At 53.3% G+C, this 22,278-nt stretch overlaps 1 protein-coding gene across 5 annotated transcripts in view; it reads right to left on the bottom strand.

Moving 5' to 3' along the window:
- The window catches only part of CBFA2T2 (CBFA2/RUNX1 partner transcriptional co-repressor 2), a 67,295-nt gene that overhangs the window by 17,685 nt on the left and 27,332 nt on the right, over positions 1-22,278 (bottom strand). Inside the window, exon 2 of one of the 5 annotated variants that reach the window (XM_075438319.1) lies at positions 820-1,027. The exons of the other annotated variants lie outside the window; for them this stretch is intronic. The gene's annotated coding sequence lies outside the window, so the exon portion shown is untranslated. The remainder of the gene's footprint in view (positions 1-819; positions 1,028-22,278) is intronic. 5 annotated transcript variants of the gene reach the window in all.

Consider the following 22,278-nt stretch of genomic DNA (forward strand, 5'->3'; position numbering starts at 1 on the left):
CAAAGAGAAGGTGGTGACGCTTAGTGACAGTCACGGACAAGCACTTCCCCGCCCAGCACACAGAGCACGGTTGTGAGGGTGAAGATGAGAGGCGGGGGAGAAGCCGCGCAAGGCTCGCACAGGGAAGGGGCAGGGGATGGCCCCGAGCTGGGGACAGGCACCCAGGTGTCCCCAGATGCTGCCAGGCAGGCTCAGGATGCCCCTCCTGTGCAGCCTGCTGTAGGTGACCCTGCTTCGGCAGGGGGGTTGGACTAGATGACCCACAGAGGTCCCTTCCAACCCCTGCCATGCTGGGATTCTGTGATCCCAGTCTCTTGACTGTGTCTTCTCACCCCTCGTGCCTGAAGATGCTTCCTCAGAGTATTTCTGCCTGTTTGCTTTGCTCTCCCCCCGTTGCAGACCCCCTCGATACGCCCCAGGCATGCCCACATGACCTCGCCAGCATGGGTGCCGAGGCTTCACCTCCAGCCCTGCTCCCCAACCACCAAAAACACGCTCCGAAGCGGCCACTTTGGAAAACACCTCTCTGATCAAGTTTGCACACTTGCTTTTTAAAAAAAAAAAAAAAACTGAAAATGAAACACTCCTGCACCTCCTGTTCCTCACACCGGGCTGGCGCTCGGTGCCCAGCGCAGCCTCCCCGCGCCAGCACGCCGGCAGCCGTGCACGCCCCGTGTCCACGCCGCCTGGCCCCGAGACGGCCTCTCCGGAGGCCCTGCCGCCTCCCTCAGCGCCACGCAACGGGCAGCCCGGTTTCTGGGCGCCTGCCGGCCCGGTGCGCAGGGAGCAGCGGTGCCAGCCAGCGACCGAAATGCTCACGGGGCCGTAAAGACGAGCTGCCAGCAGCTATTCACGTTGTCTCTCCTGCGCGCAGTCTCCAGGTCTAACGCAGCGCCAGCTCACACCACGGCTTCTTTTCAGCCTCTGAGGGTCCCTTCTACGGACCCAGGCTCTGGCGGGACCCCCTAGCTCAGCTGAACGGTGTGGCCGCGCTCCCGTGGCTAAAAATCAGCCTTGAAAGGCATCCCTGGGGGAAAAGGAGAGAAAAGGAGGAACCATGTGCTTATGCAAGCCTTTGGGTTTTTTTTGGGGGGTTTGTTTTTCATTTCTTGTTCTTTAAATCCAGACAGCTCAGCAGACGAAGCCTAAGCACCTCCGAAGCGCAGCTCCCATGGGGCCAACGCCACGCCGCGCTGCCCGGCTGCCGAGCTCCTGACCCCGGACGATGGGACGCGAGGCGAATCGCCCCTCCAAGAGCGCGGCCACCGCTCCCTGCTCCTCGAGCCGCCGCTCGCCTCGTTCCATCAGCTCGCTAACGAGTTGTGACCGAGCTCCAGCACGGCCCCGCGCAGGACAGCCCGCAGGTTCCCATCCAACCCCGGCTCGGGGGGCGAGGGAGGTGCGGGTGCTCGCCCCTCGCCAGCTGGGCTTCGTGCCGGGCAGTTTTTGGCTGTCAGCAAGCGGAAAAACCAGCCGGAGCGTCAGGGCGGCAGCCAAGCGTGCCGCTTCGGACGCGGGAGCTCGCACCCAAGGCTGCACCTGCAAAGGTAAGGACCCAAGGCTGGGTCCTTGAAGGGGGCACAGCTGAAAACCGACTTGTGCCTGGGGACCCCGCGCTGCCCGGCATCGGTCCGGGTGCCTCTTTCAGCCACAGAATCAAGGTATCGAAGCGCGTGCTGCAATCTAATCGAACTGGATTACAATCGAATTCGCAATCCGCAGTTTTTACAAATCTCAGCTGGAAGAAACGCAGCTTCCAAGCTCCGGCAAAGCGATTAAATGCTGCGTTCCCGTACAGCAGGGCAGCGCTCAACCGATGCACTGAAACACAACCACAGAACCTGCCACTTCACAGCTCTCGACGACAGCGGGCCCCGGCGCCCGCCGTGCCGCCGGCCGGGAATCTGCGCCGCCAGCCACCAGCACCTGCATCGCCGCCGCGCACGAGCCGGCTCATTGATCTTCCTGACGGCACGTCAGCACCAACGCCAGCAAGGTAACAAATGAAGTTCATTATTCCCAGCTCTTTCCCCTGATGGCAGGATGATCTGTGGAAGGGGGAGCAGGGAGGAATACCTGCTGAAAATCCATGTTTTCCTGCCCTTGCAGTGCAGCTGGAATAACTGGGATGGTGGGGCTGGAATTGCTATAAAACCTGTATCCACAATACTTCCACAGCAGCAAGTTTGTGCCTTTACTTATTTAAGCGTGTTTTTTAAAAAAAAAAAAAAAAAAAAAAAAAAAAAATCTAGGCTTTGCTTCCATGAACAAAGTAGGGAGATACTGGAGCCACAGGAAACAACTAATAATTTTAACATATAGTCACCATATTAATATAATATTGCAAACTACTATTTGCATAAATTTCATCCAATTTTCATACAATTTAACACTGACGTGCAGACCCTCCCTGTCATATCCACGCACAAATATGATGTTCAGATGAGTAACAAGATATTGATGCAGGAACAGGGCATCATTCAGCCCCGTGGGTGCATGCTCCAGCAGGCCAGTTCATCGGCAAGAGTGCAGACCAACCTCCTCTCTCTCTAAGCAAATGCAGCAAGACAGTCAGAGGGCAGGTTCTGTGCATGAAGTCAGGGCTGTTTTTACCGCAAAAAGTCTGAGTTCACTCACCCAGGCAGGGAGGGGAAACATTGCTAAATGACCCCCAGATTTTTCAATCAAAACAGGACTTTGTGCCTATCCACCACTCGGTGCCAGCCGCTTGATGGCCATCGGGGACAGAAACATGTTTGCTCAGAACATGGGAATAACTGGAAAGCCACGAGCTAACAGACGAGAAGCACGATGTGCGCGCACCCAGTCCCAGGATGCAGACGTGAGACGTGGTGCAGAGGTGAGACGTGGTCCACGCTCTTCTCTGTGAGCTCCTTGCCCACCTCCCTGCCAAGGAGAGCATGGCATCGCCCCGTGTCTGCTGCCAGCCCTCTCCCACTGCACACCCCAAAACCAACATGCTGCCACCCACCCGCCTTGCCCGAGCTTCTTCACCCCCTTCCCACGAAACCCTCTTCCCGGGGCGCGTATGGCCAGCCTGACATCGCCGTGCTCCGGAGAGAAGCAGAGCATGAAAACAATCCCTAAGGCTTCTCCTCCTTCCTTCTAAAATGCTCCTATGGCACATTCAGAAAGCAGAACTAATTTGGTTAATTTACAGGGTCCGCACCAGTGGGATGGTCCCTGGAGCAACGCCGCCTTCCCGGGCTCTTTCTTCCACATTTCACTGCCCAGCAATATTTACTCGCTCGCCAACGGCAACACGCCGGCGCTGCCTCCAGATGCCTGGAGAGGATGCCGAGATGCTCCTCAAAATGCCTGCAAGTCACCCACCACATCAGTCATCTGCAATCCTGCTTGAGAGCCCAAGGCTGTAACGGATTTTCAGATCATTCTTCAAGAAGAATAATTCTCGTCCATGACTGAATACTCCAGGTGTCAGAGCAGGACACCTGCCTGAACTGGAAACACTGGGTTGCTTTCTTTCAAGAACTCCTTCCAAACCCTACCTGGGCTCAGAAACATTTACAAGTGTCATGTTGTTGCTTTTCAAGCAGCACCTGCAGCACAGCGACTGAAGGTGATCACGGCACAACACTCCAGCTGCCAAACGCCGAAACTTCGCGTTGACGCGAGCTCCACTTTGCTCCCAGGACCTGCGGAGGTGAACCGGGGGGCGAGGCGTCAGCGACGCGGCCGCCCGGCCCCGTGGGAGAGCCGCCCTCCTGCCTTCCAGCGCTGGAGCTTCCCACGGGAAGATGACTGACACAGACTACAGCAAAACGGAGATGCTGTTTTAGTCTTGGCTTGATGCAAGAATCTCATCTTCTCCAAGAGCCGACGAAGCCTGAAGACCAGATTGCACAGGGACTGGCGTTGCAGCTTCGCGGTGCTGCAGAGCGGCTGCCTGGGTAAGGCCAGCTGTAGGCACGCACCAGTTGATGCCTCGTGCCCTATATATTCGCGTGCCCCATTTCAGAGGCCCAGGTGTGCAAGAGACTAGAAAGCCCCCGAGCTTTGAATACACCCGAAGCCCTGCGTCCCTCTGCTCTCCAGCGCCGCGCCGAAGGGCCCCGGTTTTATCTGACTCTCCGCGCTGACTCTCGGTGCGCACCGTTATTTCCTCTGCTGCTCCAGTTCTCATCCAAGCGTAACAAATTAAAAAGGAGCATATGTCACGATGAAGTACAGCTGATGATTTTCCTTTCTGGAGAGGAGAAAGAGCTAAGTGAGACAAGAGGACAGTGCGGCAGGAGAAAACCTGGGGTCTGGGCTGCTCCTCAGAGCTGTCCCACTCCTGCGCGCCCAGGGGACCCAGGCTCCAGCTCTCCAACACAGCGGCACAGTTCAGCGGGGGAAGTTTCAACACCCACTCGAGAGAGATTTCATCATATTTATTTTCTTTGAAGAAGCCTTCCACCTCTTGTGTTCAGTACAAAGAGAGTATTGCTGTGACAGGTAACCTCCGAAGAACGGCCAGCCTTTACTCCAGTTGTAACTGTACAAAGAAGCCGCTTTGCTAAACGCTTTGTGCCTGTGGGTTTGAGAGAAAGGAAAAGGCACAAGGAAAAAAATAGTGACAAGTTAGGGAGTACGCTAGAATTTAAATTAATCCTTCAATGCCTTTGGCAATTAGAGAATAAACTAAGTGATGAAAAAGAAATAAAAACACTGCATCAGGAAAACTGCATGATACCTTCCCCCAAAAGCAAGATAAGGAACCGGGGAAGAGAGCCAGGAACAGCCCAGGAGTAAGGGGTAGGCAGACACAAACAACCTCCTCGCCATCCACTTCCCAAAGTTCAAAATGGAGTTCTGACAGACGGCAGAACAGCATCAGGGTGGGAGCTGTATTTATGAACAACAAGCAGACCGTGAACCCATCTCGCACCCTTGCTGGGCCCGCGACTCCTGGGCTGCATCTCCCGCCGGCACGGCCGCGTTTCGAGAGGCGATGGGCGGCTGCGAAGCGCCCGAGGCCGGCGGTGCCCCGCTCGGCAGGACGATGCTCCAGAGAAAGCCCCGATCCGGCGGCGATGGCAGAGCCACGAGCTTGCCGAGAGCAAGGGAAGAGAAAGAGCCACTGCGCAGACAACGCGGATGCTTTATCTGAATTTCCACTGCAGCGTCTGCACGGGCGCAATTTCACACCATCCAGCAACCTCCGTGAGTGAGGACATGGAGTCTGTGCTGGCTCTTAAACCCTGCTAACAGCTCAAGACAGTAAAGCCTTTCCCCCTCCCTCATGGGAAATGGATTTAAAGCCTGTGGCTGGGTATTTGGAGGGCACGTACAGCACGACCATCAGTATCCTCGAGCCATTCTTGGTGCAGGTGTAGGACTCCCCTTGATTCACTGTCGCGAGAGTTAGGGAGGGAGGAGGAACCTGCCTGGCCTGGGAGCAACTCTGTAGATGCCATTTCTAAATAAGCTCCATGGCATTGGAACTGCTTCTCACAAACCTGTTTGCAGACTTGAGCAGTACAGCTCTCTGTAGAAGTCAAAAGATAAAACATGTTTGAAGAAATAAGAGAAAAAACACACTAAACCCGAGACAGCACTGTGTAACCGGCAGGAACGCACAGGTAAGGGTTTGCTGCTCCCTTCTGCAGGACAGACAGAGCAGACCCAAAAATCAGAACCTTGTCGACAAAGCTTTGACCACCGAGTGGTTCAACTGAACGTCTGTAAACTAACAAAGTTTTGGGCTTGGTTGATGTCTTTTGAACAAAAGACTGTGTACAAGGGTTTGCCCTCTGGTTCAGAGTCTCCAGAGTGAAAGCATGGAACGGTTTCATACACAAAGCAGAGGTTTAATCAGAGCAGATGTTTTTGATTTTCATCTAGAACAGGCAGAATAACCTAAAAAGTCACTCCTTGCCTCAAAAAATTAAGAGCCCAAAATTCATACCTGCCTCTTGAGAGCAAGCGACTGGAGAATCGTCCCAGTAGCAGCAGCCGAAGTTAAGTCTGGCAGAAGAAATTCTTTGGTTACCCAAGAGCTGGGTCCGAGCTTGCTCTGGAGCCAACAGACAGACGGACACCCCGAAGGTGATTCAGCCCACCCCAAAACATCCATCAAAGCGAGGGAGGTAAGCCACCCTGCAGACACACCTCTCTCTCCACTGGTCCCACCACCTCAGACGACCACTCAGGCTAGAGGCATGACTTCTAGATCGCCTACGAGTCGGCAAAAGGAGCCCTTCCCAGGAACAGCCCTTGGAACCAGAGCCCTGCTTCCCCACCGTTTACATGGGTAAGAGCCTCTGGCTGAAGACGAAGCAACGCAAAGCTTGTCTAAACGGATGAAGAGACCATTTGGAAGAGGGAAACAAAGGCAGGACACACCGCGGTGCCCTGTCCGGTGGCCGGCGGGACCCCGCCGACAGCCTAGGAGAGCTGTTCTAAGACAACTATGTGAATATAGCGTCCTGGAGAAAACGCAAGCCAGGGAAATGGCCCAAACCCATCCATTCCAGCCCAAACACGTCTCTGACGAAAGGGACGCGCCGCAGTTGGCGTGCATCGCAGGGTTCCCTGGTGCTCATCTGAATGCAAACGAGAGGCAGCATCAGTGTAACCTGACCTGATAATGTAAATAGGGTGAAATGAAATATGGTTCGCCACCTCCCCAGCTTTGGCGAATGTTTATTTTGAATAACGTGCTTATCTGCTCCAACTGCTCACCATCTGTTTTCAGTCTCCACCAAGCTAATATTTTTCACATTTAGGAACTGAGAAATGGGAAGAATTACATTTAAATTTTATTAACATCTTTCCTCCGCTCTAAGGTTGCCTCTCCCTCCCCTTGACAGCTCTGAGCCATCTGTGGAGCACCTTTGCAGCTCTCCAAGGCATGCAGAAGAGAGGTTATCTACATGCAAAGCAAGAGGATCATTACTCAGACTTCCAGGAGACGCCGTCTACCGCTGCTCCACTGCAATTCCTCCATCACCTGCTTCCAGACAGCTTCCTCCAAGCTCAAACCGAAATGACATCGTCGAGGAAAGAGCCAATATTTTATCTTTTTGCAGCACCACTGCATCAAAAAGCGATGGAGGGTCAAGCCTGAAGATAAGCATCGGAAACAAGGCAGCCGACACAGCAGCCTCAGGAAAAAAAAGGATGATTGGGTTAGTCCCAATTTGGTGGAGAGGGAGATGTTAAGAGGTTTGCAGTCAAGATTACATTTCTATACAAATATTGACATTTATTTGCATGTAGGGTGGTTTCCAGAGGTCTCCTCTTGCTCGAGTCAATAAATGATCATTTACAACCAGAACTGGGAGACACGAGGGTGTCACATAAACAGGTCAGCAGCAACCGTTGGTCAGCTGAGGTCCTTCTCCATCCTCCTCCCTCCACACCAAAGCGTGGAGTTGGCTGAGATGATACTATAGCATCTGCTACAGTGGGTAAGTTAGTTACTGTACGGATACTTCCTCCACTAAATGCAATCAGCCTATTTTTACCCTGTTTAGCTTGGTGTTACAGCACATCTAGGCTCCCGAGCTGTAAGATGCTGTGGGAGTGGAGAGGACTCGGCACCTCGCAGGAGAGCCTCGCATCACACAGGAGGGAGCTGCTGAGCCTGGGACAGGCATTTTATAAATCAAAAATAAACGCGTGTATCTCCATTGCCATCTACTCCTCTCCCACACACAGCTGTTTCACTTTAAATCTCAGTTCAATGTGAAACTCTGATAGAAGAACTTGAAAGAGCAAAGTATGTTATCGCTCGCAGCCAGTCCAGAAAGCAGTTAATAAGGGAAATAAGATTAATAATTTATTCCTGAAGGCAGACTGCAGATCTTTATCCCTCTTGCCCTTCAGTAATTTCTATAAAAACCTATTAACTGGCTCTACAAACCCACCGTAGCACAGGCCGGACTTCGCAGCAGGTCTCTCCCGCTGGTCCCACCCAGACAAGGCGGCTGCAGGTCCGGCTCTGCGCAGGCGCTGGCTGCGACAGACCCACCAGCCCGAACCCGGCCGCGCCGCACGCCTGCCGCCTCCGCTCTGGTCTCCTCTTGCTCCACAGACTCGGACCAGGGCCACCGGTGCAAACCCACAGATGCAGAATCCACCCCGCAAACTCTCGCGGCCAACAGCCCCCAGAGTGGGGTACACATCAAGCTCCCCAAATTCTGGTCATCCTGCTTCTACAACACCACAGACCGCTCTGGTACCCCCCGTTCTCCTGCTCTCTCTTCCATGAAGGAGCAAGGGAATAGTTACTCAGACCATAAAAGCTGCCCTAAAAGACATTTACGCGCTGTGTGGCAGCCACCTGGGAGCCGCTGCTCCCACCAGCGTGCCACAGGAATTCCCTTCCCACGCTGCTAGTGCCCACGCAAATAAGTTTTAGGGCCCCAGGTTCATCCCTTGATGTCCCTGCCAACGGCCTGGGCCCGGCGGCTGTCTCGGGGGGACGCAGCGAGCACTGCCGGGAGCCCGCGATGCCCCCCGCCGCTGCCCACCCGCGCCAGCCGCTTGCTCGGCCCCCAGAGCCAGCCCCCCGAAGGGAGGGACGCACCCTGGAACACCGCCCAGCAGAACATACACCTGGAAACCAAAGCCTACAGAGAGGTCAGCGTGGCGGTGTGAGGATGGGAAGCGCTTTGGGGATCGGGGGGAGCGTGGTCCCTCCCCAGAACCACCCCTCTGCTCGCTCAGAGCTCCCTGGCCGGGGTATAACCCGGGACACGGGCAGGGCAGCAAAGCCAGAGAGCCTCGCTAGCTCATCCGATTAGTCACTGCTACTGTATTTTGGTAATTTCTCATTAGTTCATTGTTCCATTTAAAAGTTACAGCATCAAGACTTATTTTTGTTTAGATCACCCACTCCTATTACAATATTAAGAAATATTTACTCCTCCGCACTATTTACTTATTAGGCTAAAGCGCTCTGAATGAAAAATGCAAGCAGTTACAGCTATCAAACAGGCAATTATCACAATCATGGAAAAATTAGTTCTTGAAAGTCTCAGCCTGCTGCACCGCTCTCCAAACGCTCCGACTCCGAGCGAAACGACGCTGGCGGGAGCAAACCTTCCAGATGGGAACAGCTGGCTGTCACTTGCCAGAGGGAAGCAAACCCCCGGCAGATTAACGGCTCCCGAGGCCGGTGCAGCCCAGACGCAACGCCTACAAAAGGGATCGCACTCGGAGAGACCTGGAGCAACAGCTCGGTATCAAAGCCTTTTCTTTTTTTTTAATGATTATTTTGTGGGGCTTCTACATAGAGAGAAATGTTATGTCAGGAGAAAAAAGGAGCTTGAGTTTCCCGTACAGTAAATGCTATCTACCACAACAGCAAGAATTGAGTTAACCACGCTTATACGAATGACATGCAGCACGTTTGCCATCTCAGGTACTTTTCAGATGTGAAAAGTCATTTTAAAGGTTGGCTTTAAGGGCTTCCTCCCAGCAGGTCTGAAATCGCTCCCTGCCCCGAGCAGCAAGGCCGTAGCCGGGGCGATTCGCCCCTCTGGGCTCCAGAGAGAAGACACAGTTCACTCCAGAGCGTACGAAGTGACCCAGCAGGTGGGATACCCGCGGCTGAAGGACACGCTGACCCTCCAGCAACGCCAGCACCAGAAGTCCACTGCTCTCGTCGGCATTCTCCAACCTCTGCCACAGCTCAGGGCCCCCAGGCGTCTCGCCCAGGCTCCGTCCCCTCCCATCCAGGGGTCGGTCCCCAACGCTCCCTTCAGCCCCGGCTCGGTGGCACAGCCACGCGCCAGCCGTCACCCACACCCCAACGCCAAAGCCACCGGCTCTGCAGCCAGCGCTGGCACCGCACAGCGTTCCTCCCCGTCTTCCACGCTCCCCAGCGGCGCTCCTGGATTGTAGAGATACACATTAGAGCGGCTCAGAAACTCTTATTCCTAATTAGCAGCCCCGTGCTTGATGTCTGCTCAATGATCGGTTGTAGCTGGCGTGAACGCTCCCTGGAAAAGCACCAGCCTGGCGTGCAGGGTACCGACACCACGTGCAGTGAGCTCCAAACGGGACCCAGGTGTTGAAAACTGCAGAACAGATGCAACTGCCTTCACAACTTCAGACTTTTGCAAGCACTGCTTTTAAAGCAAAGTCGTGCCAAACTCTGCTGCGGTATAAAGAACATAATTCGTTACCAAAAATCCCGTAAGTCCTACAGAAGAACAACCAAGCGCTGTAATTTTGGGAGTGGAAATCTTTTTTTCTCCTGCTTAGGCCAAACGCCATAGAGTAAATCAAGCCGTAGCTTTTGTACCCATCAAATTCTGGGTGACCCATATGGGGCAAAACACGGTGCAACAAGCTCCAGCTTTTGAAAGCGTCTTCCACCTTACCAGAGGCCCTGAGACAGCCTTTAGGATACAATTTTATCTAGCACTCACAAATCCTTTTAAAACTTGGATCGCTGGCTATTTAACAAGCAGCTCCACCCTTCGCCTGCTCTCCAGATGAAACACGTACGCACTGAGCTCCATTTTGTTATCGTCCCCTCCAACCCAGCAGTAGCGGAAAAGCGGTGGTAGAGCCCAGCCAGCGGTGATTAATTGGCATCCTCTTACTACTAATTAGCTCCAAGAGGCTCTCCGCAGCTCATAATGGTCAACAGAAACGCAGCCACCGATTTCAACGGGCTTCGGAGCAGCAGCGATGCTGGAGCAGGCTCCTAGGAAGGACCCCCCAACAGCTGGGGCAACCCCGGCCACCCTTGCTGGGCTCCTCCGGTCGTGGGTACGGGTCTGGGGGAGCCTCAGGAAGGCTCTGGGCTTCCAGCATCGCTGCAGCCCTCGCTGGGCTCCTCCGGTCACGGGTACGGGTCTGGGGGAGGCTGGGGGAGGCCGTGGGCTTGTCTCAGCTGGGGGAAGCGTTCCTGGAGGGTTCCGGCTGCCGTGGAGCTTCCCTGCGGATGGACTAGATGACCCACAGAGGTCCCTTCCAACCCCTACCATTCTGTGATTCCGTGATTCTGCAGCACGGCTTGCGCCAGAGCCTCTCTCATGGACACTGAATTAGAGGTGTCCCAGCAAACACAACACCAGCAGCACTTAAAATCCATCAGCGAGACCTCGACAGCAGAGATTTAAGCCACAAATTCACCTCACCACCGCTCAGCAAGCTCCATCCGAAAGCCTGGGACCCCACGCCTCCTCGGCTGCCCTACTTTCTCCTTTAACAAAATAGCTTGGAAAAGGGCAATCCGCAAACAGCCCTTCCGCAGAGCAGCGCAGCGGTTCCGCAGCGCCGCGGTGCTCAGGGCCAGCCGAGCCAAAGAGCCGCCGGCGCTGCACAGCACGGCCACAGCCCCGACGCTGCAGCCGCCATCGCTGGCAACGCAGCCCCCTCCTCCTGCCAGGCTGCTGCTAAGGGCCCAGGCGAGCACAGCGGGGCCGGCATCCCCACGGCTTCCCCACGGAACCGCGCTTCCCACCCAAGCCCCTTCCCAGCGGATTTTTGTTGGCTTCCATGCTGAGTCCGGTTCATTCCTGGAAGCTGGGGGGTTGGAAGAAGCGACGGTCTCCTCCGAGACACCAGGCTAGCGACCCGGCTTTTTCACCGCCTGGTGTTTTATATCCCAGCTCTTAGTTTCAGTAGGAAAAATAAAGTTGTGGAGGAGGAAGCAATTTTCTGGCCAATTCTGTAAGAAATGTAGCAGATGTCGAGACGGATGCTGCTTCAGGGTGAACGCAGCGAGGCCCTTCGCCTGCAGGCTTCCCACCAGCATCCCTCTGCTCGCCGCAGGACGGATCCCTGCCCGCCTGGAAGCGGCCATTTAGGGAGTTTCCTCCCAGAAAAGCCCCGCATCAAGCAGGGGCCATTTCACTTCCCAGAGCATTTTTAACCACGGCTCCAAGCAGGTGAGCGATGGTGCCAAGCCTCGTGCCGGGGCAGCTGGGAGCCCAACGCCGCAGCTCCCGGGGCTTCGAGCCCTGCCCACCGCTGCGCCTCTGCTCCCCGTCAGCTGCTGGGAGCCAGAGGGGGTTCCATCTGAACATGAGGAAGAACTTCTTCACCCTGAGGGTAACAGAGCCCTGGAACAGGCTGCCCAGGGAGGTTGTGGAGTCTCCTTCTCTGGAGATATTCAAGACCTGCCTGATCTCTGTCCTGCGCTACCCAGACACACCGCTGCCAAACACGGAGCCTGCACAGGGCAGAGCCGTCCAGGGGCACCTCTCCAGTTCATACACCACAAGGGAAAAGGGGAACAGCCTGAAAATCATTAGAGGAGGAAATAGTCTCGTGTAAAATAAGAGGATGGATTCAAAACCACCACAAATTCCTCTTAAAATCATCCAGTAATTAACCATTTAAGAACTTTAAACCTGGTTGCTACAGACATGCAGGACAAGGTTGAAGTCAGAAGCTTTAAAACAACAATTTCAGAATACAACCCCCTCTCGGTCCTCCATCTTCCAGGCTCTGCTGCTTGAGGATTTGGTTCCCACCACTATATATCAACCTAAAAAACCCCCACTGACCCCCAAAAATAGCCAGTACTGAGCAAATCTGGATTTCTTACAGCATCACGAACGCTGCTGCGCATGCAGGGATCTGAAGCCAATGAGATCTGGCATCTAAGGGGTGAGGGTGTCCAGCGAGTAGAAAATACTCAAACCGAGTAATACAGGAACTGAGATAAAGTCTGTACATAAAAAGCAGACCTAAAGTACCAGCGCCAGCAGCCCAAGCACCACTACCAATAACTGGTAAGTAACGCCACTTAAAAAAAGCAAGGCCACTCCTTCAAGAAGGGAGAAGATCGAGGCAGAAGACAACATTCAATCCATAACAACCAGTTAGACCACAGGGAAGCACAAATAACACCAAGGACACCTATAGCCTATTAGGCTATTACCAAAAGCCTAAATTAAACTAGAAAAAACCAATCCTGTTTGTTAAGCACAGAGCAAGTACAAGTCCAGACCGCCTGGAGAAGGAAGCAGCCCAGAAGGCCATAGTCAGCAGGGCTAGTTTCGGTGAAAGCAATGGTCATTTCTTCAAAAACACCGCAAAACAAAAAAATCCAACCCAAAGCAAATCACCGCCCAAGTTCTACCACAAACCCAAAATGAAGCTGTCAAGGAAGGACATGGAAAAACAATTCCCCTGGGGTCCCTGCAGTCGTATCGCTTGCTTGCTTTTCCAAATACAAAGCAGAGTGTCTTCCTTCTCTGGACAGAGGCCGAAGAGCAGGAGCTCACCCACTGCCAGTCAGCTCCAGGGCTGAAGTTCCACCAACCTTTATCCAAAACCGGGCAAGTTGTCCAAGGAATCAAGGAGGAACTTGGAAAAGACTTGGGAAGTCTTTTTCATCCCCATTATTTCAGCTTCCCACAAGTGCCAAAGTCCAAACCGAGGAGCACAAGCGTTCCTCACCCCACAGCCTGCCGCGGCTTTACTACAGGAGCCCTCACACAGATGCCGGCAGGGCTGCACACCCTAACACCCACCCTGCTACCCCTTCAACGCACCTAAGGTAGCCAAGGCTTGCTACCCGCGCCGTAACTCACGCTGGCTCTCTTCAGAGAGCGTGCCTCGTTCCCTTGGGCGCTAAGCACATGAGCTGCTGCCCAGCTAACGCTCACTCCCGATCGATGACACACGCAGGAGCTCTGCCAAGATGACAGTTCTACCTCTTCAAAGACAACCCTCATGGCACTACACGAATCGCTCCTTCCTTTCACCCCAAACCCCATCAGCGTGCGGAAAGCTTTCCACCCTTCCACGGAGCTGGAAGCACAGGAGCAACAGATTTAGGGATGGGGTTGAGACGTGTTTAAGAGCCTGGGGATGGGCACCTACATACCTTGAGGAGCGGGGCCACTGGCACGGTGCTGGAGCACCACGAGCCAGCATCTCCTGCAGCACCCAGGCATGGAGAGACGGGGGTGGACAGGAGAGCCATTAAAGCTCACTGCTTCTCGGTCTCTGCAGGGAACAACCCCAGCAGAGCTGGATACACAGCAGTCACTGTCTCTGCTGTGCCTCCTTCCTCTCTCTCTCCGGCAGCAGAGGTGGAGATTTTCCGTGGCTAACCTCGGGAGATTCCGCGACGCGCAGGGACCACAGCGTGAAGGCACTGGCTCAGCTGCTGATGCACTTGCTTTCAAAGCATCACCCTGCACCGCAGCACGGAACAGACTTTCCAGCTCCTCATCTTAGGGCTGTTCTGAACCAGTTACTGGTAAGCTGCGTTAGCCTGCTTACCATCAACCGGAGCACAAGGGAAAGACAACAGCGATGTTAACCAAGCAGCGCACCCACCAAAACTGCAAACCCAGAAAACAGAGGGCAAAACACAAAGAAAAAAAACCCCAGGTTTGTTTTATACTGCTATTTTCCTGCCCCGGTCACAGCAAAGCCTGTGACACCGTGCCTATAAATGTCCTCTAATGACGCAGCAGCGAGGCAGAGACCCATCTGTGCCCGGGCACAGGTGAGACGTCTCACTATCACGTAAGTGCAGGCTGCCTTTCAATTACACTCACCAGCCCATTAGGCAAATTAGATTTGCATATGAGAGGATAACTAGAACACCAAGAAATAGGCCCCGAAGTAAAGTACATTTTATAACCTACAAATCCCTGGGAAGGTGTGGACAGTAAGTTTGCTGTTCAGCCAGGGCCGTGTTCGATGCTCCTGTTCCCCAGGCTGCTGCTCTCCGCGCTGGCGCACTTTTGAGGACGGTCTCTCCACCACACGGAACCAAAGCCAGGCAAAGGCATCCGCGTACCCTGCATCCCCACCTCCCTAAAAACAGGCCCACTTCTGCAGGGCTCTGCACCACCTGCAGGTGCTGCCTTGCAGTATGCTTGACAGTAGATTAAAATATTATTGGCCCCAGGGAATTTAAATTGATCCCACCTGGGTTTCAATAAATATACCACTCAACTACAGAATTATTTCCAGCACCCTAAGGAGGGGCACCAGTGCATGCTGCCCAGCAGTATGGGATTACACTGGTGTCCCATGTCACCAAGGACATTCATGTGGACTAAGCGGTCCTGCTCAGGTAATCCTGAAGAATTAATCTGCCCGCACGCACTTTTTTTTTTTTTTCCACTGGTGAGTGCATGCAGAAGAGACAACCTAGCTCATCTCCCAGAATCCAGATGGCACTTGCAAACCTTGTCTGTGTATCAAATGTTGTTTTTTAGATCAAGTGTCCCTGGTTGACAACACAGAACTTCACGATGCTATCTTTAGAGAGGCTTCTCTGCAAAGAAACACCCTTGGAGCATACGTTACAGGGAACATGCTAATGTGGCAGGGTGGTTTCAGCGGACGCAAATGGCTCTGTTGCTGGGAGGTCAGATACCCCAGAACAAGCCGAGCCTGGCTGAAGACGAAGGGTCATCCAGTTCCCCTTTCGACACCAAGCCCCTACAGAAAAGATGTGTCAACAAGTTAAGATTGCAGAGAAAGGTTAACGTACAGCACTGGAGAGATGCGGGATGAGCTCACAGCAAAGTCCACTCGCACACAAAAATTATGCTTACCAAAAAAACCCTACTAAATGAGTTCGGACAGCAAAGTCCAGAACTTCTCATTACTTCATTTCTCCTACTGGTTTAGAGATTCTTACACTACTTTTCTGTACATCTGAATTCAAGGGTCTGACAATCAACCAACGGTTTTCTTCCTCAAAGTGTTCATTTCCTCCCCCAGATTCCACGCAAAGATAAAAGCAGCACATGCAAAGTAACTTATTTTTTAAAAAACATCCCATTAATGAAGAACAAAACTCTACAAAACTTTCAGTTTACACATTCCTGAGATAGTAATGTTACCCTCAACAAAAAAAAAAAAAAAAAAAAAAATCAGTAGTTGTTAACAATCACACCACCACCTCCAAAAAACCACCCCGAGTGCTCCTCAGCTCCAAGGACAAGAGCCATCACCTGCACCTCAAAAAGCACGAAAACCCCCTGACCTGTCCACACTCCCACCAAGCAGCAAACTGGCGTTACAGCAGCCGGGAGAAGACAAAGGCGGCTGCAGAAGCAGGGCAGGTTATGACAGAGCTCATCCCCAGGATCAGAAGGTGACACCAACAGCAGCGAGGTGGCTGAAATCAGTCCTCGTGCCCGCTGCCGAAAAGAACATTTCAGAACAGCGACATCAGGTAAAGCAGCTTCTCTTGAAAAAAGAAAGTGATCCAGGAGGTAGCTCCTTCCATATTGCAGGCGCTCACAGTAAACACCATATGGCCTGTTAATTTAATTAGGGAGAAGAAACCCCCGAAGTTTGAGATTTGACTTTGAAGGGTTTAAAACAAGCATGAGGAAAATCGCTCAAGATACTCTCTTGGGTTGTCTCGCTAGCTTCATCCATCCTTCTGACCCGATTTAGCCAGTGGCTCTCCCCACGCCGCAGAGCACCTCCGAGGGGATGATTTGCTTTTTTGGAAGTCCACTACGAGATGTGCATAACCCAGATGGCAGCACCTGCATGGCCGCTTCCCAGGAAGATCTGGGTGGTCCACGCTGGGCAGCCAAGCCAGGATGGGTCCGCACTGGGAAGGAGGTACATGTAACAAATAACCCGAGTACTTCAGTTAAATCCACCTCCTCAGATGCCAGCCAGAATTTTTACTTTCAGTCCTTCTCACCAACTGCACAGGTTCCAAGCCGTCAAGGCAGGATGGACCCCAAGGTGGAGGCCAGCCTGACAAACGCCAAAGAGCCAATGCTGAGACACAAAGGCTCAGGACAAGTCCATTCCTCACCCATAAGTAAGTTTGCGTTTAGGGATCTTGAGGTCAACCAGCCAAGCCTCCACCATTTCTGTATCTGAGAAGACTCACTGCAGCATCCACCTGCAAAGCAGCAACAGGGACTCTTTGCCCACAGGGGCTGTGTTATCAGAATAAAAAGCCATTTTCTGTTTTGATCACATCTTCCACATGAAAGGCATGGGGCAAGGGGGGAATGGAAATTCTCTGACTTGGAGAGAAAGCAAGCCTAGAGACTTGGCCATCCCAAGCATCGTAATACGGTTCTTCTGCTGGTAGGAGCCATTTTCTAAAGACTTATCATAACCTGAAAAAAAGTGAAGAAGTAAAAAACAAAAAAAGACTGTACTGATCCCCCTCTTTCTTTTCTTCAATCTGGACAATTCACTGTTGTTACCTGGTTGCTCTGAGGAGAGAGAAGAACATCCAGGATCTTTTCTAGACAGAGGTTTGCATCCGTACATCTGTACTGCAACGGGAGACTGTGGCACCACTGCCACGCCGGAGCACCCTGCCAGGGAGCATCACCAACAAAGAACAAGGCAGATCCCATGGAAGAGGCTGCTGAGGAACCACCGAGAAGGCAAAGACACAAAACCTCCTGATTACCTACGAAACAGCCCCACAAGCCGTAACGGCTGAGGCTTATGGGGCTTTGATGGGCTGTCATCTTCAAGCAGCGTGCTCAGGCCCAGGCAGTAACACGCAACACCGCAGTCGTGGTGCTTGGAGGACCATCATCTCCCAGCAAGCTGCTCTGTCAGGAGCCACCAGCACAGACCTCGGCAACCGCAACACTGGAGCATGACCAAAGTCCTTCGGGGAGGCCCAATGTGTCGCAAGGGAAACCCAAAGTTTCTCCACAGCGGTACATACTCCGACCGACCCCCAGTCTCGGACAGGGCTTTGTCACCCAAGGACAGAAGCACAGAGGAAAGCTATGCCTGATGCCTCCAGCGCGAAGACGAGCTGCCACTCTCCTGCCTGGCACGAAGTAGGTCAGGGCTGTGTGGGCTGGTCCCCTCATCACGACACCACCCACCCACGCTCCTCGCTGGAGATGCTCCCTGCCCTGCAGAACAGGCTCGTCTTCAGGTCCTAGGCAGGGCAGCGAGAGATGTCCCCCTCCCTCTCTCATTGCTACCTGCAGCACATCTCGCCCCGGGGCAAGCCCAGGCTGCTCGGTGAGCTCTGCCAGCGGGAAATCCAGGGGAGATTTATTTCGGGACGCTTGGGGTTTCATGCAACCGGCTGCCCTGCGGATGAATCGTACCGGGGAGAATCACAGAATCACAGAATCACAGAATAGTAGAGGTTGGAAGGGACCTCTGTGGGTCACCCAGTCCAACCCTCCTGCCGAAGCAGGGTCACCTACAGCAAGCTGCACAGGACCTTGTCCAGGCGGGTCTTGAATATCTCCAGAGAAGGAGACTCCACAACCTCCCTGGGCAGCCTGGGCCAGGGCTCCGTCACCCTCAGAGGGAAGAAGTTCCTCCTCATGTTCAGACGGAACTTCCTGTGCCTCAGTTTGTGCCCATTGCCCCTTGTCCTGTCACTGGGCACCACTGAAAAGAGCTTGGCCCCATCCTCCTGACACCCACCCTTCAGATATTTGTAGGCATTTATAAGGTCCCCTCGCAGCCTTCTCTTCTTCAGGCTGAACAAGCCCAGTTCCCTCAACCTCTCCTCGTAGGGGAGATGCTCCAGTACCCTCATCATCCTTGTAGCCCTCTGCTGGACTCTCTCCAGTAGCTCTTCATCTTTCTTGAACTGGGGAGCCCAGAACTGGACACAGGACTCTAGATGAGGCCTCACTAGGGCAGTGTAGAGGGGAAGGAGAACCTCCCTCGTCCTGCTGGCCACACTCTGAATGACGTCCTTCCTAGGATTTTGTAGCCTCAGTTGGCATGGAGTTTCTCTTTGGCTCCTCTCAACACAAATTAACAACCCACTTGTCCAATTATTTTTTTCCTTTTCTGTCCAGACCCAGGCTGGGATCCGTGTCCCCCTTTCACTGTGCCACAGCACTATGCCAGAGACCAGAGCTTGCCATTCTCTAGCGAAAAAAACCCCCAACAACCCCACACCAAATAACCAGACATCTGAAGCCCAGCAGACTTCTTCCTGCTAGCAAGAAAACCGCCTCTTGGGACACTGCAAAGATTTCATGTACTACCACTTGCCCTCTGGTTATTTCACATTTATAGGGTGGGGGCTGAAGAAAGGAAGAAAGCAGGGAGAGGGTGTAATTAGCTTTGCTTGTAAAATGTTCATCCCAGTTGTAACAGCAACTGAAGCCCATTGGGGGCTTAATAGATTTCATGGTTTTGTTCCTTGCGAGTACTGAAGTGTCTGGTGGGTGGGGGGAATAAAAAAGGGGGGAAAAAAATATATTAAAAAAAAAAATCAATAAGTGGATCCTACTTCTTGCCACAACCCCATATGGAAGTAATCAAGCACAAGGGTGGCAGCTGGGGCCAATAACAGTCACCTGCAGTCGAGGGACATGGGGGTTTCGGATGGGTTTTTAATGCTAATTTCCTGGAGAAACAATGCGGGAGCGGGCGCGGAGCGGCAGCCGAGGGCGGATGAATAGGGACCAGGCGGAACAATGGCTGCACCTGGTGCCGGGAGCCGCGGCACAGAGCCGGCGCGCGGCACATCTGTTCCCCGCACAATACCCCGCTCGCCCCGACGCTCCGCCAGCATCCTAACTAGTACCGGGTCTTTAAACATTCACAGCTTGCCGCAGAGCAACAGGTTCGAGCCGTTTCGGGGCTGCGGCGTGCTCCTCCTCCTCCTCCTCCCCTTGTTTGGGGCGAGCTCAGTGATGGTTATCGATACTTCGGGGGCTTTCTTGGGTTTTTTTGGTGAAGGAGATGCCTTTGAAAGCGATGGCTATGCAGCATCCCACCGTCAGGCTGTCGAGTCCTGTTGCTGGAAGGAAAACCGACTCTTGGCCTTGTAGCTTCCATAGGACTGGAGAGTAACCAAGCAGCAGACCTGCAACAGTCCTGGTTCCTCCAAGCGGTCTTCTGGCCACCTGTGACTGTCCTCCTTCCACAGCACAAGCCCTGCCATGGATGCGAAAGACGGGCGCCCTGCAGCCGGGAGCACACCAAGGAAATTCAATACACATTATCCTCAAACCTTTAGCAGGGCTTATAAAAATGCCACTGCCCAGCCCAATAAAAGGCATGATAGTTACACTTTAAAACGCTCTGAAATCCCTATTGTGCTTTCGGGCGTGAGCTGCTGACACACAAAGCCGTGCTAAGGTCAAGGTCTTGCCTCAGAAAATCGCTTGCAGACCCAGGAACTGAACCCAAGCCTCTCTGCGCCGTGCTTCAACTGCAGGATGATCGCTCGTTGGTTTTTCCTGGCTTCTGCCCTTGCTCTAAACAAAGGTTTTTCCAGCCATTCCTTGAACACGGCACGAATTAAGACAATCTCCATCATAAAAATAAAAGTTGAACAGGCTCCCAGAGACCTGCAGTGATGCTGCCTCCAGGGACCACTCCGGAGTGTCTGTCGAAAGGCATTTCATACCTAGCTGCTAACGAGCAATCGGATATGGAAACAGCCACTAGATGCTAGGATAAAGGCAAGCTTACGACCCAGCCCAGAACAAGTACAGGTAAGACAGCTCTTATTATGGGGAAAAAACCCAACAGGCAACAGACTACGGCCATCTCCTGCTCAGAGTTACGAACTAGCCCGCAATGCCTTCAATCTGCTACATACGCCCAAGTCCTCAAACGGCTTTGTTCAGCTGTCCAGCTAGACTATAAACATCGCACATGCACGTCAAACAACTCATGTTTTATATCCAAACCCTAAAAAAAACAGAGCTGGAAAAAACACGAGGCCACCTGGCTCGCCCACCCCAGCGCGTAACTGCGGGAGCGCGCTGGCTCCTGCGAAATGCTGCTGGTGGTCACCGCGTTCACGGGTCGGCTTGGGGACCGAAGAGCTGCTTGCTCTGAAAACTTGGCTCCCGAATCAAACCGCGCTCTTTCCCTCTTGCCCACTTGTCCCCCAGCGATAACCTCTGCAAGCCAAACCCCACCCTGAGCGCCGCGTGACGAAGCCCTGTGAAGCAGCAGTAAAATAACCTGGGACTCCCACTCGATCCGACCGACGAGGCGGCAGTAAGCAACGAAACCCCGCTCTCTTGGGGACACTGGCCCTGTAAGACCAAGGCAAATAAAACAGAAGGGAATAAAAAAAAACCAAATCCAAGAGCCTGGGCCACAGTTTGCATGAGAAAAGCTCCCTTCGCCTTTGGCTTCAGCGGGTTTGAACCAGCCTCTGCAGAACCCAGCAGATGCAACTCGCAAAAATAGCAGCATCTTGGAAGCAAGCAGGGGCCGTGGCTCCGGTCCCCAGGCAGAGCAGAACCCCACTTGGCAGCACTGTTTTGGCCTTTTCGCTATTAAATGGAGTTTCTGCTCTTTTCCTCGGGGCATTCCCTGTGTAATAGACTTCTCAGATTCACGATTTATTCTCCTTGCCTTTAGCAATTCCTTCCTCAGACCCTACAAATCCTTCACTTGGCTTGCTGCACTTTCCTGTTGGCAATATTTGCTCAAACTGCCTTTGCTTTACCCCTTCTACCTTGTTTCTTACACTGGGGTCTCTCAGTTCTGCATTATTTGCAGGTTTCTCTAACTGGGGGATGTGCTGGGGTAGGGGTACCTGGCTGGGGAGGACCCACAGTCACTTAGGTGAAGCCTAGGTAGCCCCAAGAATCAGACTAAACATCCTCTATGCATTAATAGTGAAAATCACAACATCCAGCAGACAATTCTGAAAAAAAAAAAAAAAGTCTTCACTTGGATGCACTACCCCATTTCTACAGCATTCTTACAACTGGCCACCGTGTTGTGAGCCACCCTCTTCCCCAAAATACACCCACCCCTCTCACCCAAGCACTCGGCTCGGCAGGCAGCCCAAATCCTCTCCAAAAATAGAGGAGCCCAAGAAGAAAAAAAGTTGCCCGCAAGGCTTGAGCAAGACACCGGTGAATTAGGTGTTCAATGGCCAAACCGTGGCTGCCCTGACGCCGGCAAAGCTTCCGTTTGCTTAACGAGAGCCCGACCTGCAAGGAGACCGCAGGAGCGACGCTCCGACAGGCTGCGCTGCGCTCACAAATTCGGGAAGCCGCCGGGAGCGTCGCAGCAGAGGAGCACGGCTCTTTGCCTTCAGGTATCACCACACTCTGCAGGGCTTTGCTGGAGGTTTTTCGGTTTTCGTTCCTCCTCTGTGGCGGTGCGCTGCGAGACGTTGCGTTCGCGAGCGTTAGGCTGCACGCGCTCCTTCCGCCTCCTCTCCGGGGACAGCGAGGGACGCATAGGAGGGGTCTGGCGTGTCTGTAGAAGCAGACTTACAATATCTATTTTTTAAAAGCCTCTACCCAAACGCGTACGGACTGCAAGAGAAGGAAAACCTTCAGGTGGCACCCGCAGCGGCCGAACCGGACCCTGCCAGGGAGCCCGGCCGGGCTGCACTGCGCTCTCCCGGGG

The sequence above is a fragment of the Opisthocomus hoazin genome, chromosome 18 (assembly GCF_030867145.1).
Source record: "Opisthocomus hoazin isolate bOpiHoa1 chromosome 18, bOpiHoa1.hap1, whole genome shotgun sequence".
Classification (NCBI taxonomy): Eukaryota; Metazoa; Chordata; class Aves; order Opisthocomiformes; family Opisthocomidae; genus Opisthocomus; species Opisthocomus hoazin.